The sequence below is a fragment of the Tachyglossus aculeatus genome, chromosome 10, assembly GCF_015852505.1.
Source record: "Tachyglossus aculeatus isolate mTacAcu1 chromosome 10, mTacAcu1.pri, whole genome shotgun sequence".
Classification (NCBI taxonomy): Eukaryota; Metazoa; Chordata; class Mammalia; order Monotremata; family Tachyglossidae; genus Tachyglossus; species Tachyglossus aculeatus.
Genome location: NC_052075.1, coordinates 34,833,377 through 34,847,708, shown reverse-complemented (window position 1 = coordinate 34,847,708; position 14,332 = coordinate 34,833,377). Strand labels below are relative to the sequence as shown.

At 42.7% G+C, this 14,332-nt stretch overlaps 1 non-coding gene across 1 annotated transcript; it reads right to left on the bottom strand.

Annotated features, from left to right (window-relative positions):
* Positions 1-11,195: 11,195 nt before the first annotated feature.
* On the bottom strand, positions 11,196-11,331 carry LOC119933776. Its single transcript, XR_005452648.1, has one exon. It is a non-coding gene; the product is annotated as a small nucleolar RNA SNORA7 (small nucleolar RNA).
* Positions 11,332-14,332: the final 3,001 nt, after the last annotated feature.

Below are 14,332 nucleotides of genomic sequence, written 5' to 3'. Positions count from 1 at the left end.
CATTCTCTCCCCTTCCCTCACCCCAAGTGTGGGATAGCGGCAATGTGGATGTTTAATTCATTTCGGAAACACAAGAAAGCAATTTGCCAATGCAAAGCCTCCCAAATCCCTGATTATGGGATTGCTGCCTTCCTCTCTTTCTTCCCTGCAGGCACCCAGGACCGAGTCTCCATGATACTCCTTGATGATGTCCAAGGATCTACTCCCAAACCACCTCACTGTGTCCCAAATCTCCTCGCCGACAGGAACTTTCCCTAGAGCAGGGGGACCTCGAAACCATATCATTTCCTGTAATAAGCATGTGCAGCCTCTCGTTTTCTCTTATGAATTCAACCAAATAATAATATGTGGCCACCATAGAGGTAAAAAATGGCATATACAAGTGTATACACACAGGTAGACATTAAGCATAAGAGCCATCCAAGTGGCTATCCACCTCTTTTCAATTCTAGGTTTATTTTCAAAGCTAGCATTTTTCATTCTCTCCTTGGAAGCTGTAAGTAATCTCATCAGCATGTCTTTGAAGAAAGTTGCAAGACACGTCAGCAGGACCCTGGCTTACCAATTTTGGCATGGTATGCAAAGTGGGATCGGCTGGATCAATTAGAGAATTATCTATTTATGAAATGTCTGTCTATGATAAAAAGACCTAGGACAATTATGAACTGTCGTCTTGACAACTGGGACAGACCGATGGAATCATTTCATCAGTAGGCTTGCTGGTTTCAAATACTGAAAGCAAGGGCTGCAAAAAAATAGACCTGAACTTTCATTGGGGAGAGAACTACTGTGTTGTTGTTTTCATTGTTATTGTTGTTTTTTTGAGGAAAAAGGGTTTTGGCCAGGAAAGACCATGTAAAGTCACTGGCAGAGAGCCAGAGCTGCGATTGTAAATTTCTTCGTGGGTTTCATGTCATCCTCAGCTACTATTTGAACCTGGAATCAGGGCAAAAGCATTATCGCTCTGTCACTTTGTTGCCAGAAGTGGAATTTTTTTTTGTTAATATTTTACTGTTACATCTGACAGGATTTCACATTTTCTGTAGCCTGCCTTTAGTACATTGAACTGCCAGACAGAGAAATTAATACCCTGAGTGACTGTATTTTAATTAAGCAATTTCATGCAAATTACAAATTTTAGATTGCCAAATAATATATTGCACAAAAATTGTAGGCTGGGTGATCTGATATGCATGGAGTATTACTCTTCTAGGCACTGTGCATACATGGGAAAATGAACAGAAATGCTAATTTCCAATCTGCTATGCAAACGGTAAGAGATGCTTATTTAGATACATATGCTTTTCTTAGGAAGGGTAAACAGTTCTTTAATTTAATATAGCTGACACTTGAAGATGTGTTTTTCTCTTTTACAAAGATAATTTTTGCATCGAACAAGTAAATGAGAATTCAAGTAGAAAGCATCTTGTTAATGGCGACTAATAAAAACTAATATTGCATGCAGTATAATGATATTAAACCTTGTAACTGGAACATAAAGCAAGATCATTCCTATTGTGACTCTGTCAATGAACATCAAATATACTTGCGTATTAAATATATACTTTTCTCCTGAAGAAAACATTAACCCTTTCTATGATCTGGATATCTCAAAGCAAGTGTGAGAGTCTTGAAAATGTCAGGAAAGCAAGATATTTCCAGACACCCTGAAAGAACTCCATATGGCTCTGTTATCAGCTTCACTCTGTTTAGAGAAGGGAGAAGGGAAATAAGGGAAATATGGATTTCGTTCCAACAAGCGCTTGGGGCCTTTTCAAGTTCAGGAAGCTCATATTGCCTCTTTGTATTAATAGTAATAGTATTTATTATGCATTCACTGTGTGTACTAAGCACAGGGGAAGAACACATTGTTGTCCTATCTCCCCCACACGTTTACACTTTTACACTTTTGTTTTAGGGAGATGATGTCCAAAGAGTGAAGGAGAAGGCTTTCCTATAAACATCTATCATGCCCTTGCATCACACGTCAGCACCCAAGATCCAGGGTAGCCATGCGACAATGCCCACCTTTCATGTGAATGGTGGGATGAAAAGTTAAGATTGAAGCAGAAGGCATGTGAGAGACCTAGGCAGGCTTAGAAGAGCTTGTGGGTCAGAAAGTCTGGATTCCGAATGTTTTCAGCCCACTTGGCAACTCCCAGATTTTCTTGGTGTTCCAAGGAAACTGTCAGTTCTCAACAATATCCTGGGAGGAGGAGGAGGAGGAGGAGGGCGGTGGTGATGGTGGAGGTGATGTGTGTGTGTGTGTGTGCGCGCGCGCACGTGCGTGTGTGTGTGTGTGTGTGTGTGTGTGTGTGTGTGTGTGTGTGTGTAAACAATGACTTTGCCCCAGTAGATTTGGGAACCTTTGGTAATACGTCATATGCCACAGATACAAAGACAGATTTGATGACAAATTCTCAAATCAATCATTCAATAAGTCAGTTGCATTTATTGAGTGCTTACTGTGCTGAGCACTGTACTAAGCACTTGGGAGAGTTCATTATAACAATATAACAACACATTCCCTTCTCACAATGAGCTTATAATCTAGAGATTGTTTGAGGATCAGTCCACAAAAAAGGGGGGCCCAAGAGAGAAGGGAAGAAATTCAGCAGAGTTTGGTCAGTTTGGTCAATTCCATTCCTTTCTCTGCATGAAGAGAAAGCAGCATCCAAAGGACTCCTCCTCCATTTCTTAGGTGGATTCAGATCCAGATTTTCCATGCTCTGGAGTCCCTGTCATCTCCTCATCTCTGCCCATTCCTATAATCAATGGTATTTACTGAGTGCTTACTAAGTGCAGAGTACTGTATTAAGCACTTGGGAGTGTGTAATACAACAGAGTTAGCAGATATGTTCCCCATCCATGATGAATTTACAGTCTTTAAATGGAGAAATCCACCAAGAATGAACTGCACTGGGTAGTTTGGATTTGGTCCTGACCAACAACTAACTGTGGGGGTCCCAGGGTTCAGTTCTGGATCCCCTTCTATTCTCCATCTACATCCACTCCTTTGGAGAACTTATCTGCTCCCATTGCTTCACCTCTATGTAGATGATACCCAAATCTACATCTCCAGCCCTGATCTCTCTCGCTCTCTCCAGTCTTCTCCTCCTGCCTGCGAGACATCTCTACTTGGATGTCCTGCCGTCATCTGAAACTTAGCATGCCCAAAACAGAGCTCCTTATCTTCCCACCCAAACCCTGTCCTCCCACTGACTTTCCCATAACTGTAGATGACACCACCATCCTTCCTGTCTCACAATCCTGTAACCTTGGTGTTACCCTTGACTCCTCTCTCTCATTCAACCCACATATTCAATCCGTCACCAAATTCTGTTGGCTGCACCTTCACAAGATCATTAAAATCCACTCTTTCCTCTCCATCCAAACTACTACCATGTTAATACAATCACACATCCTATCCCTCCTGGATTATTGCATCAGCCTCCTTGCTGATCTTCTGTCTCTCTCCACTGCAGTCCATCCTTCATTCTGCTGCCCCGATCATTTTTCTACAGAAACATTCAGGATATGTCTCCCAGCTCCTCAAAAAACTCCTGTGGTTGTCCATCCACCTCTGTATCCAAAAAAACCTCTTCACCAATGGCTTAAAAACACTCCATCACCTTGTTCCCTCTTACCTTGCCTCACTTTTCTTCTTTAACTCAGCCCACACCCTTCGCTGCTCCAGTGTTAACCTTCTCACTGTGCCTCCATCTCACCTGTCTTGCCACTAACCCTTAGCCCATATCCTGCTTCTAGCCTGGAACACCCTCCGTCCTCAAATTCGACAGACAATGACTCTCCCCCACTTCAAAGCCTTATTGAAGGCAAGTCTCCTCCAAGAGGCCTTCCCAGACTAAGCCCCACTTTTCCTCATCTCTCACTCCCTTCTGCATTGCTCTGACTTTCTCCCTTTGCTCTTTCCTACTCCCAGCTCCACAGCAGTTTTGTACATATCTGTAATTTTACTTATTTATATTGATGTCCGCCTCCCCACGTCTAGCCTGTAAGCCTATTTTGGGCAAGGAATGTCACTGTTTATTGTTGTATTGTACTTTTCCAAGTACTTAGGATAGAGATCAATAAATCTGATTGAATGAATGAATGAACTATCCTTGCACATATTGATTGCAGTGAAATTCAAGTTTACTTATGCATTTATTAATACATTTATTAATAACAATAATGATGTTGGTATTTGTTAAGCGCTTACTATGTGCCAAGCACTGTTCTAAGCACTGGGGGGATACAAGGTAATCAAGGTTGTCCCACATGGGGCTCACAATCTTCATCCCCATTTTACAGATGAGGGAACTGAGGCCCAGAGAAGTTAAGTGACTTGCCCAAAGTCACACAGCTGACAGCGGCAGAGCAGGGATTAGAACCCATGACCTCTGACTCCCAAGCCCAGGCTCTTTCCACTGAGCCAAGCTGCTTCCCCTTATTCATTTTATGGTATTTGTTAAGCACATTCTATGTGTCAGGCATTGTACTAAATGCTGGGGTAGAGATAAGTGGGTTGGATAAATCCCATCCCAAATAGAGCTCACAATATTAACTCCCATTGTACAGATGAGCTAACTGAGGCATAGAGAAGTTAAATGACTTGTCCAAGATCACACAGCAGAGAAGTGGCAGAGCTGGGATTAGAATCCAGGTCATCAGGCCCAAGTTCTTTCCACTAGGTTATGCCACTTCTCCAGCAGGACTTCTTAAGTAAACTATTCTCAGAGGAACAATCAGCAGCTTTGCCCACACAGTAATCAGATAAGCAGGCTAGAAATCAGACAATGTCAGTGTTCTTGGGGAGGACTTGAAATCGCTCCACAAAACATGAGAAGGAGTGAGAAGGAGATGAAGAGGTACTCTCCCAAGTCATGAAGTGCACAGACTGAGTAGGATAGCAGAGTTGTGAGATCCAGATCAGCTTCCCAGTGCTCCCATTCCAACCCTAAAGCACTTGCAGTTAAAATGTTGAATTTCCAGGGAAAAATCTGCATATTCAAAAGAGGTCACCCTCACCACCTAACCCTTGAACCATATGCCCCGAGTCCTAGAATGGACTACGCTTCTACAATGCAGACTTCAATCCAGTGTCTGGCTTTTAGGTAGTCTTAATGCAAAAGCTTCCTATTTCTTGATGGCATTTGGGCATATTTGGAAGGGCACTCAGCTAATTCCCTCTAATACTAATTGCCTGTCTGGCTTTAACCAACAGGACACTTTCTTTTTTTTTTCCTTTCACTTTATCTTTAGTTCTAAGCAGTTGGCTGGCTAATTAGTTTTATAGAGATATGTATTCACATATTTTCAGGAAAAATTGGGAGTAGTGACTATTTTTTTTTCCTTCTTGATGAATCAAAAGGAATAGTACTGGCTTTATTTCCATTTAGAATCAAAATTGCAGTCAACCATTTGCATTCTGGGTTCCAAATAAAAGGGTTTTGGTGGTGAGCTTTAAATACAGATTGCCCAAAAGGTAAGTCCTCATGTTATAAATGTTTTATAATTCATTCACTCGTATTTATTGAGTGCTTACTGGGTGCAGAGCACTGTACTAAGCGCTTAGCACTGTACTAATGAAAGGAACTAGCCAAATAAGTGTATAGGGCATCATTGGAGGGGGAAGAGTGGAAGTAAGTTAATAAATTACTTCAGAAGAAGAAAACATCAACAGCTTTTATGGCTCTGACATGAGAAAAACTTCACCAGGGTTACTGAGTATGTGACTTGATAGCATTTACTAATGTATATACTAAATGGGGCAATTATGGTCAAAAAATAATTACTCCCTGAACTCTGGGCTTAGGGGAAAGAATCACCATGTAATTGCCCAATCACTACATACTGCTTACCACATAATTAAATGGTCAACAGTTGCCATTCAAAAAGACTCAGATTTGGACACTAAATCTTCTCCAAAAGGGCCTGCAAACATGAATGAAACAGTGGATGTTTTATTTTATTTTAAAGTTTTAATCAGCTGCTGCACTAGACTAGCTGCTTTTTATGATTTTAAAAATGATTTTTTGCAACATTAACTTTTATAATGTGAAATGTAATTAGACCAATGAAAATAGCAGGGAGGGGGCAGGCTCCCAGCCCATTAAAGGGCTTTGTGTCCAGGGTGCAGGCCTCCCCTCCGTTTGGGAGCATTTACATTAACCACTGGAGATTTCTGAGTCTTCTGAGGAGAGTTGGAGAGTCTGTGGAGACACAAGGTGGCAAGCTCTTCTTCCCAATGCAAAGATGGATAACCATCCAAGGAAAAAGTTGTAAGTGACTCTTGCATGCATCCCATACAAGAGAATAAGGTGAGTAATTTTCTCCACTCCTAAGTGACAAGCAGAACTGTGACCTTGAAGGAGAGACTGAGGAAGAGAGGTGACTGAACAGGAAACCCCATTTGCAAGCCAATCATCAACCATAAAAGCAACTGCCAAGCTGAAAAGGCATTCTGGTTAGGCTGTGGATGTTTCCATTTCCCCCCAAGTTTTCCTGAGTTCTCCTGCAGACTCATTTATTCAAAATGAGGATTCAGTGCAAAGTGAAACATAAAAAAATCCTTTTAAAAAAGTGCGTTCTTCTCTTCCCACCATTTTCACTGCAAAACTGCACTGGAGTTGCCACCATCTAAATTCTGATGCAATCTGAAAGTTGCCAGTGAACTATGGGTGTCTCCACTGTTGCTGTAGAACTGGTATGTCCTTTAGAATTAATTAGTTAAACAATGACATTTATTGAGCACTTACTGCATGCAGAGTGCTCTACTATAAAGCACACCAGAACTCTGTAGTATCGTTCTATCCCAATTAAAATGTGATACTTGATTTTCAAGGATTACTTAGCCCCTTTGTCAACTTTGCTTATTGCGCTTGCACTCTTCTTACTTTGGAAGTAAAGCCAAACCTCAACTTGAACCACTGTCAAACCACTGCCTCTGAATCCGTAGTATCTGCACAATTCCAGGTTGGCCTTGCCAAGCCCTGTCATCCTGAGAACTCCTTCTAATCAATCAATCAATCGTATTTATTGATAACTTGCAGTGTGCAGAGCACTGTACTGAAAGCCAGGATGTGTACAATATAACAGAGTTGATAGACACAATCCCTGTCTACAGTGAGCTTACAGTTTAGAGAGTGAGGCAGATATTAATATAAATAGATAAATTGTGGATATGTACATAAATTCTGTGGGACTGAGGGTGGGGTGAAGAAAGGGTACAAATCCAAGTGCAAAGGCAATGCAGAAAGGAGTGGGATAAGAGGAAATGGGGGTATAGTCAGGGAAGACCTCTTGAAGATGTGCTTTTGATAAGATTTTGAGGTGGGGAGAGTGATTCTCTGTCAGATATAAAGAGGGAAAGCATTCCAGGCCAAGACAGGAGGTGAGTGAGAAGTCAGCAGTGAGACAAATGAGACTGATGTACGATGAGTAGGTTGACATTAGAGGAGCGAAGTGTGCATGCTGGATTGTAGTAGGAAAAGCAGTGAGTTAAGGTAGGAGAGGACAAGGTGATTGAGTGCTTTAGAGCCAGTAGGAAGGAGTTTTTGTTCAAAATGGAGGTGGATGGGCAGCCAGTGGAAGTTCTTGAGCAGTGGGTAAACCTGGACTGAATATATTTATAGAAAAATGATCCAGGCAGCAGAACAATGTATGGACTGAAGGGGGGAGAGACAGGAGGCAGGGAGGTCAGCAAGGAGGGTGATACAGTAATAATAATTTTAATAATAATTTTGGTATTTGTTAAGCGCTTACTGTGTGCCAAGCATTGTTCTAGGCTCTGGGGGAGATACAAGGTAATCAGGTTGTCCCATGTGGGGCTCACAGTCTTAATCCCCATTATCCAGATGAGGTAACTGAGGCACAGAGAAGTTAAGTAACTTGCCCAAAGTCACACAGCTGATAAGTGGCAAAACCGGGATTAGAACACATGACCTCTGACTCCCAAGCCTGTGCTGTTTTCACACAATAGAATAGTGAATATGTACAAGTAAAATAAATAGAATAATAAATCTGTACAAACATGTATACGGATGCTGTGGGGAGGGGAAGGAGGTAAGGCGGGGGGGATGGAGAGGGGGAGTAGGAGGAGAGGAAGGAGGGGGCTCAGTCTGGGAAGGCCTCCTGGAGGAGGTGAGCTCTCAGTAGGGTTTTGAAGGGAGGAAGAGAGCTAGCTTGGTGGATGTGTGGAGGGAGGGCATTCCAGGCCAGGGGGAGGATGTGGGCCGGAGGTCAACAGCAGGACAGGTGAGAACGAGGCACAGTGAGGAGGTTAGCGGCAGAGGAGCAGAGGGTGTGGGCTGGGCTGTAGAAGGAAAGAAGGGAAGTGAGGTAGGAGGGGGCGAGGTGATGGAGAGCCTTGAAGCCAAGGGTGAGGAGTTTTTGCCTGATGCGTAGGTTGACTGGCAGCCACTGGAGATTTTTGAGGAGGGGAGTAATATGCCCAGAGCATTTCTGCACAAAGATGATCTGGGCAGTGGCGTGAAGTATAGACTGAAGTGGGGAGAGACAGGATGATGGGAGATCAGAGAGGAGGCTGATGCAGTAATCCAGTCGGGATAGGATGAGAGATTGAACCAGGAGGGTAGCAGTTTGGATGGAGAGGAAAGGGCGGATTTTGGCGATGTCGCGGAGGTGAGAATGGATTGGATGTGTGGGGTGAATGAGAGAGCAGAGTCAAGGATGATACCAAGGTTGCGGGCTTGTGAAACAGGAAGAACGGTAGTGCCATCTACAGTGATGGAGAAAGTCAGGGAGAGGGCAGGGTTTGGGAGGGACAATAAGGAGTTCAGTCTTGGACATATTGAGTTTTAGATGGTGGGTAGACATCCAGATGGAGAAGTCTTGAAGGCAGGAGGAGACATGAGCCTGAAGGGAGGGAGAGAGACCAGGGGCAGAGATGTAGATTTGGGTGTCATCAGCGTAGAGATGATAGTTGGAGCCATGGGAGCGAATGAGTTCACCAAGGGAGTGAGTGTAGATAGAGAACAGAAGGGGACCAACAACTGACCCTTGAAGAATCCCTACAGTAAGGGGATGGGAGGGGGAGGAGGAGCCCACAAAGAAGACTGAGAATGAATGGCCAGAGAGATAAGAGAAGAACCAGGAGAGGACCGGGTCTGTGAAGCCAAGGTTGGATAGTGTGTTGAGGAGAAGGGGCTGGTCCACAGTGTCAAAGGCAGTTGAGAGGTTGAGGAGGATTATGATAGAGTAGGAGCCGTTGGATTTGGCAAGCAGGAGGTCATTGGTGACCTTTGAGAGGGCAGTTTCAGTGGAATGTAGGGGACAGAAGCCAGATCAGAGGAGGTCGAGGAGAGAGTTGGCACTGAGGAATTTGAGGCAGCGGGTGTAGATGACTCGTTCAAGGTATTTGGCAAGGAATAGTAGGAGGGAGATAGGGCGATAACTGGAAGGGGAGGTTAGGTTAAGAGAGGGTTATTTTTAGGATGGGGGAGAATAAATACTATTACTTCTGCTATTGTTAAATGTACTAGCAATGTTGAAATATTTTACCCAAAATGAAGCAAAGGGCCTTAATCTTAATGTTGATTTAAAGACTGTGCTCTCAGATTTCGCTGTCCTGATATTCTTTGCCTCCTGCTTTCCCTGTATCATGAACTCCACTGCCATGGTGTGCAGTTTTCTGAGACAATACTTCCTAACGCTGTTAATTCCAGAATGACTTGCTAATCACCCATAGGATGACTCTTCATCTGGTTTTATATGAGACAGCGCAGTTTTCAACTGGTCTGTCCCCTGCCCAGTCGATCAATCAGTCATTTGTATTTACTGAGCACTTACTATGTGCAGAGCACTGTTTTAAGTACCTGGGAGATCAGTAGGAATACAACGCTGGGGACCTTCATGTGTGGTGCTTTTATCTACTTTGCCTACATCCTCCTTGGATCCAGCTCCTTGGCTCAGAGTGACCTGGGAGGGGAATGCAGAAGGATTTCCTGGGAGAAATTCCCAGTTTTGGGTTGATTTGGATGGACACCCCCAAACATAACCTGCATGTCTGGATTACCATATGACATCACACACATCTGAGTGTTCATTATCTGGAGAAATTGTAAGTGGCTGCCCTAATTAATCAATCAATCAGTGGTCTTTAATGAGCACTTACTTTGTTCAGACCACTGTAATAAATGCCTGGGAGAATACAATAGCATTAGTAGACATAATCCCTGCCTTCAAAGAGCATACAATGGAGATAATTAAAAGAATTACAGGTAGAAGATAGCAACTGAATTCAGTCCTGTCTATCTCACTGCCAATTTCTTGCTCATGTCCTCCCGCTGGCCTGGAACTTTGTCCTCCTTCATATCCAACAGACCACTGCTCCACCTTCAAATCACACCTCCTCCAAGAAGCCTTCCCCATCCTGGCTCTGCCAATTGTCAGCTATGTGACTTTGGGCAAGTCACTTAATTTTTCTGGACCTCAGTTTCCTCACCTGTAAAATGGGGATTAATCAATCAATCATATTTATTGAGCGCTTACTGTGTGCAGAGCACTGTACTAAGCACTTGGGAAGTACAAGTTGGCAACATATAGAGACAGTCCCTACCCAGCAGTGGACTCACACTCTAGAAGGGGGAGACAGAGAACAAAACCAAACATATTAACAAAATAAAATAGAATAGATGTGTACAAGTAAAATAGAGTAATAAATATGTACAAACATATATACATATATACAGGTGCTGTGGGGAAGGGAAGGAGGGAAGAAGGGAAGGATTAAGACTGTGAGCCCCCCCATGGGACAATCTGATCACCTTGTAACCTCCTCAACACTTAGAACAGTGCTTTGCACATGGTAAGCACTTAATAAATGCCATTATTATTATTATTATTACTAATCCCTCATTTCCCCTATTCACTCTCTTGTCCATGTCACCTTGGACCTGTATCTGTTAAGCACTTGATATTTACCCCATCCTCAGCCCCTCAGAACTTTAGTCTTGTTTTATGTCGAGTCATTTCGGATCCATAGTGACGCCATGGACACGTCTCTCCCAGAACTCCCACCTCCATCTGCCATCGTTCTGGTAGTGTATCCACAGAGTTTTCTTGGTAAAAATACGGAAGTGGTTTACCATTGCCTCCTTCTGCACAGTAAACTCAAGTCTCTGCCCTCGACTCTCTCCCATGCCGCTGCCATCCAGCAGAGATGAGTTTTAACTTGTAGCAGATTGCCTTCCACTCACTAGCCATTGCCCAAGCTAGGAATGGAATGGCTATGCCTCTGCTTGACTCTCCCTCTGGTAGTCGAGACTGGTAGAATACTGGAAACCCTCCAGGTGCGACCCTGAGGTGAAACAGAACTTATGTACACAGCCATAATTTATTTATATTCATAAATGACTTTCCCCTCTCCTGGACTGTGAGCTCATGTGGGCTGGAAATATGTCTACCATTTGTGCTGCACTGTAGATTCCCAAATGCTTAGTGCAATGCTCAGCACACAGTAAGATCTCAATAATTGATAGATTGATTGGTTCGAAGTTATGTACCTAAGTGGTGTAGAGGAAGTGTGGCTGGGGGTGAGTATCTAAGAGTGTAATAGGTAAAGGCTCAAGTGCATTGGTGATGCAGTTAGCAAGAAAAATGGGATTGTGAGATTAATGATTTATCAGTGAAGGCTCTCTGGAAGAGATGTTATTTTAGTAGAGTTTCAAAGATGGGGAGAGCAGTTGTCTGCTAGAGGTGATGTGGGAAGGAATTCCAGGCAGATAGGAGGGCATGAGCAAGAGGGCCACTCTAGTCACCTGAGACCAGAGTTAATGGGACAACTTGACCATTAATAATAATAATGATGATGGTATTTGTTAAGTGCTTACTATGTGCCAAGCACTGTTCTAAGCACTGGGGTAGATAAAAGGTGATCAGGTTGTCCCACCTGGGGCTTACAGTGTTAATCCCCATTTTACAGATGAGATACCTGAGGCACAGAGAAGTTAAATAACTTGCCCAAAGTCACACAGCTGACAAGTGGCAGAGCCAGGATTAGAACCATGACCTCTGACTCCTAAACCCATGCTCTTTCCACTGAGCCATGCTGCTTCTCTTCTCATGAGAAGCTGCAGCTGCTTCTCATTAGCTTCCTACCCTGGACCCTTAAAGAACATCAGTCCCTGATTATTTCCCAGCAAAATCATTCAGGTTCCTTGGGTTGGTGATTTTAAAAGCTGAAGATAACCTCCGCATCAGCAGCAGAACAGGCAAGGATTGGAAGCCCACGTGGGCTATTGGAACTCAGCAACCCTCAGATGGGAACTTATGAAATAATAATATTTGTGATAAGTGCTTGCTAAATGCCAAGGTCTTTAGTAATCACTGGGGTAGATACCATATTTGCATATTAAATACAGCCCTGTCTGACATGGGGCTCTCCCTCTAGGAAGAAAGGAGAGCAGGTATTGAATCACTATTTTACAGATGAGGACACAGAGAAGGTTAATGACTTGCCCAAGATCACACAGCAGGCAAGTAACTGATCTGAGGATCTGAGATTAGAACGCAGATTACCAGACTTCCGGGCCCATGGTCTCTCCACTAGATCACATGATTTGGCATTCCCTAGACCTGTCATTGGTTCAACTGTGGCTATATACCGGGGACTGGTTACTTACTCCAGTCTTAGCCCTTACCAGGAAGACAAGTGCACTTTCTTTCCACACTTTGAAATGTCATCATTTCCTCCGGGGATGAAGTCTTGGGCAAGAGAGGCAGGACATTGGGTGACTCTGCAGAGCCTCTGTAGATGTTTCCAAACCTGAGACTGAATTCCGAGTGGGTTACCATCTTACAGGATGGCTTTCATACTCACACAGAATCGGTGCACCTGACAATACTGAACAGGCTACTATGTAGCCTTTCCATTTCAATGGAAGCAACCTTTGTAAATTTCCAAAGTAAAGTTGAACACAATCTTCATTTCTAAGTAAAAATAGATACTCTTCTATTTTGTTCTACTGACATTTGAGACTACATCCTTTTTATAATGGAAAGGCACAAAAAGGACAGGTACTATTTTTTTAAACAGCACCCAAAGACATTTTTAAACCTAGAAAATTGAAATATTTGGTAAAGATGACATGACTCGAAATTTAGAAATTATAATAGTTTTACATTAAAAATCATCCCCCTTTATATTATGCCTTATATTATGTTTGCTTTGATTCCAAAACCGTGGTCTAGAGGAGCAGTATTAGGAAAACAATAGATTAATGATAGATGCCATATGATGCTTTTAGATCTCATTTTATGTTTGATTCCTCACTGCTTTTCTCTGTTGCCTTAACACCTAATCACTTCCTCCATTTCCCCCAAACAGAGTGCATCTGCCAATTTCATTATATGTGAACTTAATAATACTTAATTAAAATACAAAGCTCCGGTTGCAATCTACCACTAAATTGAATGTGATTTAAATAAAACAATAAAGGAAAAGTATTAGATAATTCATATATGTTTTGTTTAGGAAAAAAAAGATATCTTCATACCTCTTCTTGCCTGTCACAAGTTGCAGCGTTCAAAAACGTCTTCTGACAAACATGTTTTGGTAATCATTTTTCTCTCTGAATTGTGAATAGACTGATTTGTGTGGGGCTTTAGGTTTTATCTTCAGTTTTTGACATTAATAATGATTCAATTAAAACCCAAAAACAGTTTTTAACATTGATAGGAAGAATCATTTTGCATAATGCTGCTAAAAATGTCTTCCACTATGTTTGCCAGAAGGGAACAGATATGAAGGAGGATTCTTTGTTCCAAAGACGTGTGGGAGGAAGGTGAGTTTGGCGACCCAGTTCATGAAAGTGTTTTTTCACTGAATAAATGCTGGCCCTGGCAGAAAGGGACAAAACGAGGAACAATTACCAGGGTCATGGCTGACAGTTTAAAGGCCAGATATTGATAATAATAATAATAATATGTATTAAGAACTTACTATGCACAGAGATGAAAGACAGGTTTTCTGTCAGTCACTCAATTGTATTTATTGAGCACTTACTGTGTTCAGAGCACTGTACTAAACAATGTACAATATAACAATATAAAGGATACATTCCCTGCCCACAACAAACCTACAGTCTAGAGGGGGGACAGACATTCACATAAATAAATACATCTCAGAGAAGTACATAAACGCTACGAGGGGGGTGATGACTAAAGGGAGCAAGCTAGGGTGACGCAGAAGGGAGTTGAAGAACAGGTAAAAGAGGGCTTGCTCAGGGAAGGCTTCTTGAAGGAGATCATCAATCATATTTATTGAGCGCTTACTGTGTGCAGAGCACTGTACTAAGCGCTAAGCACT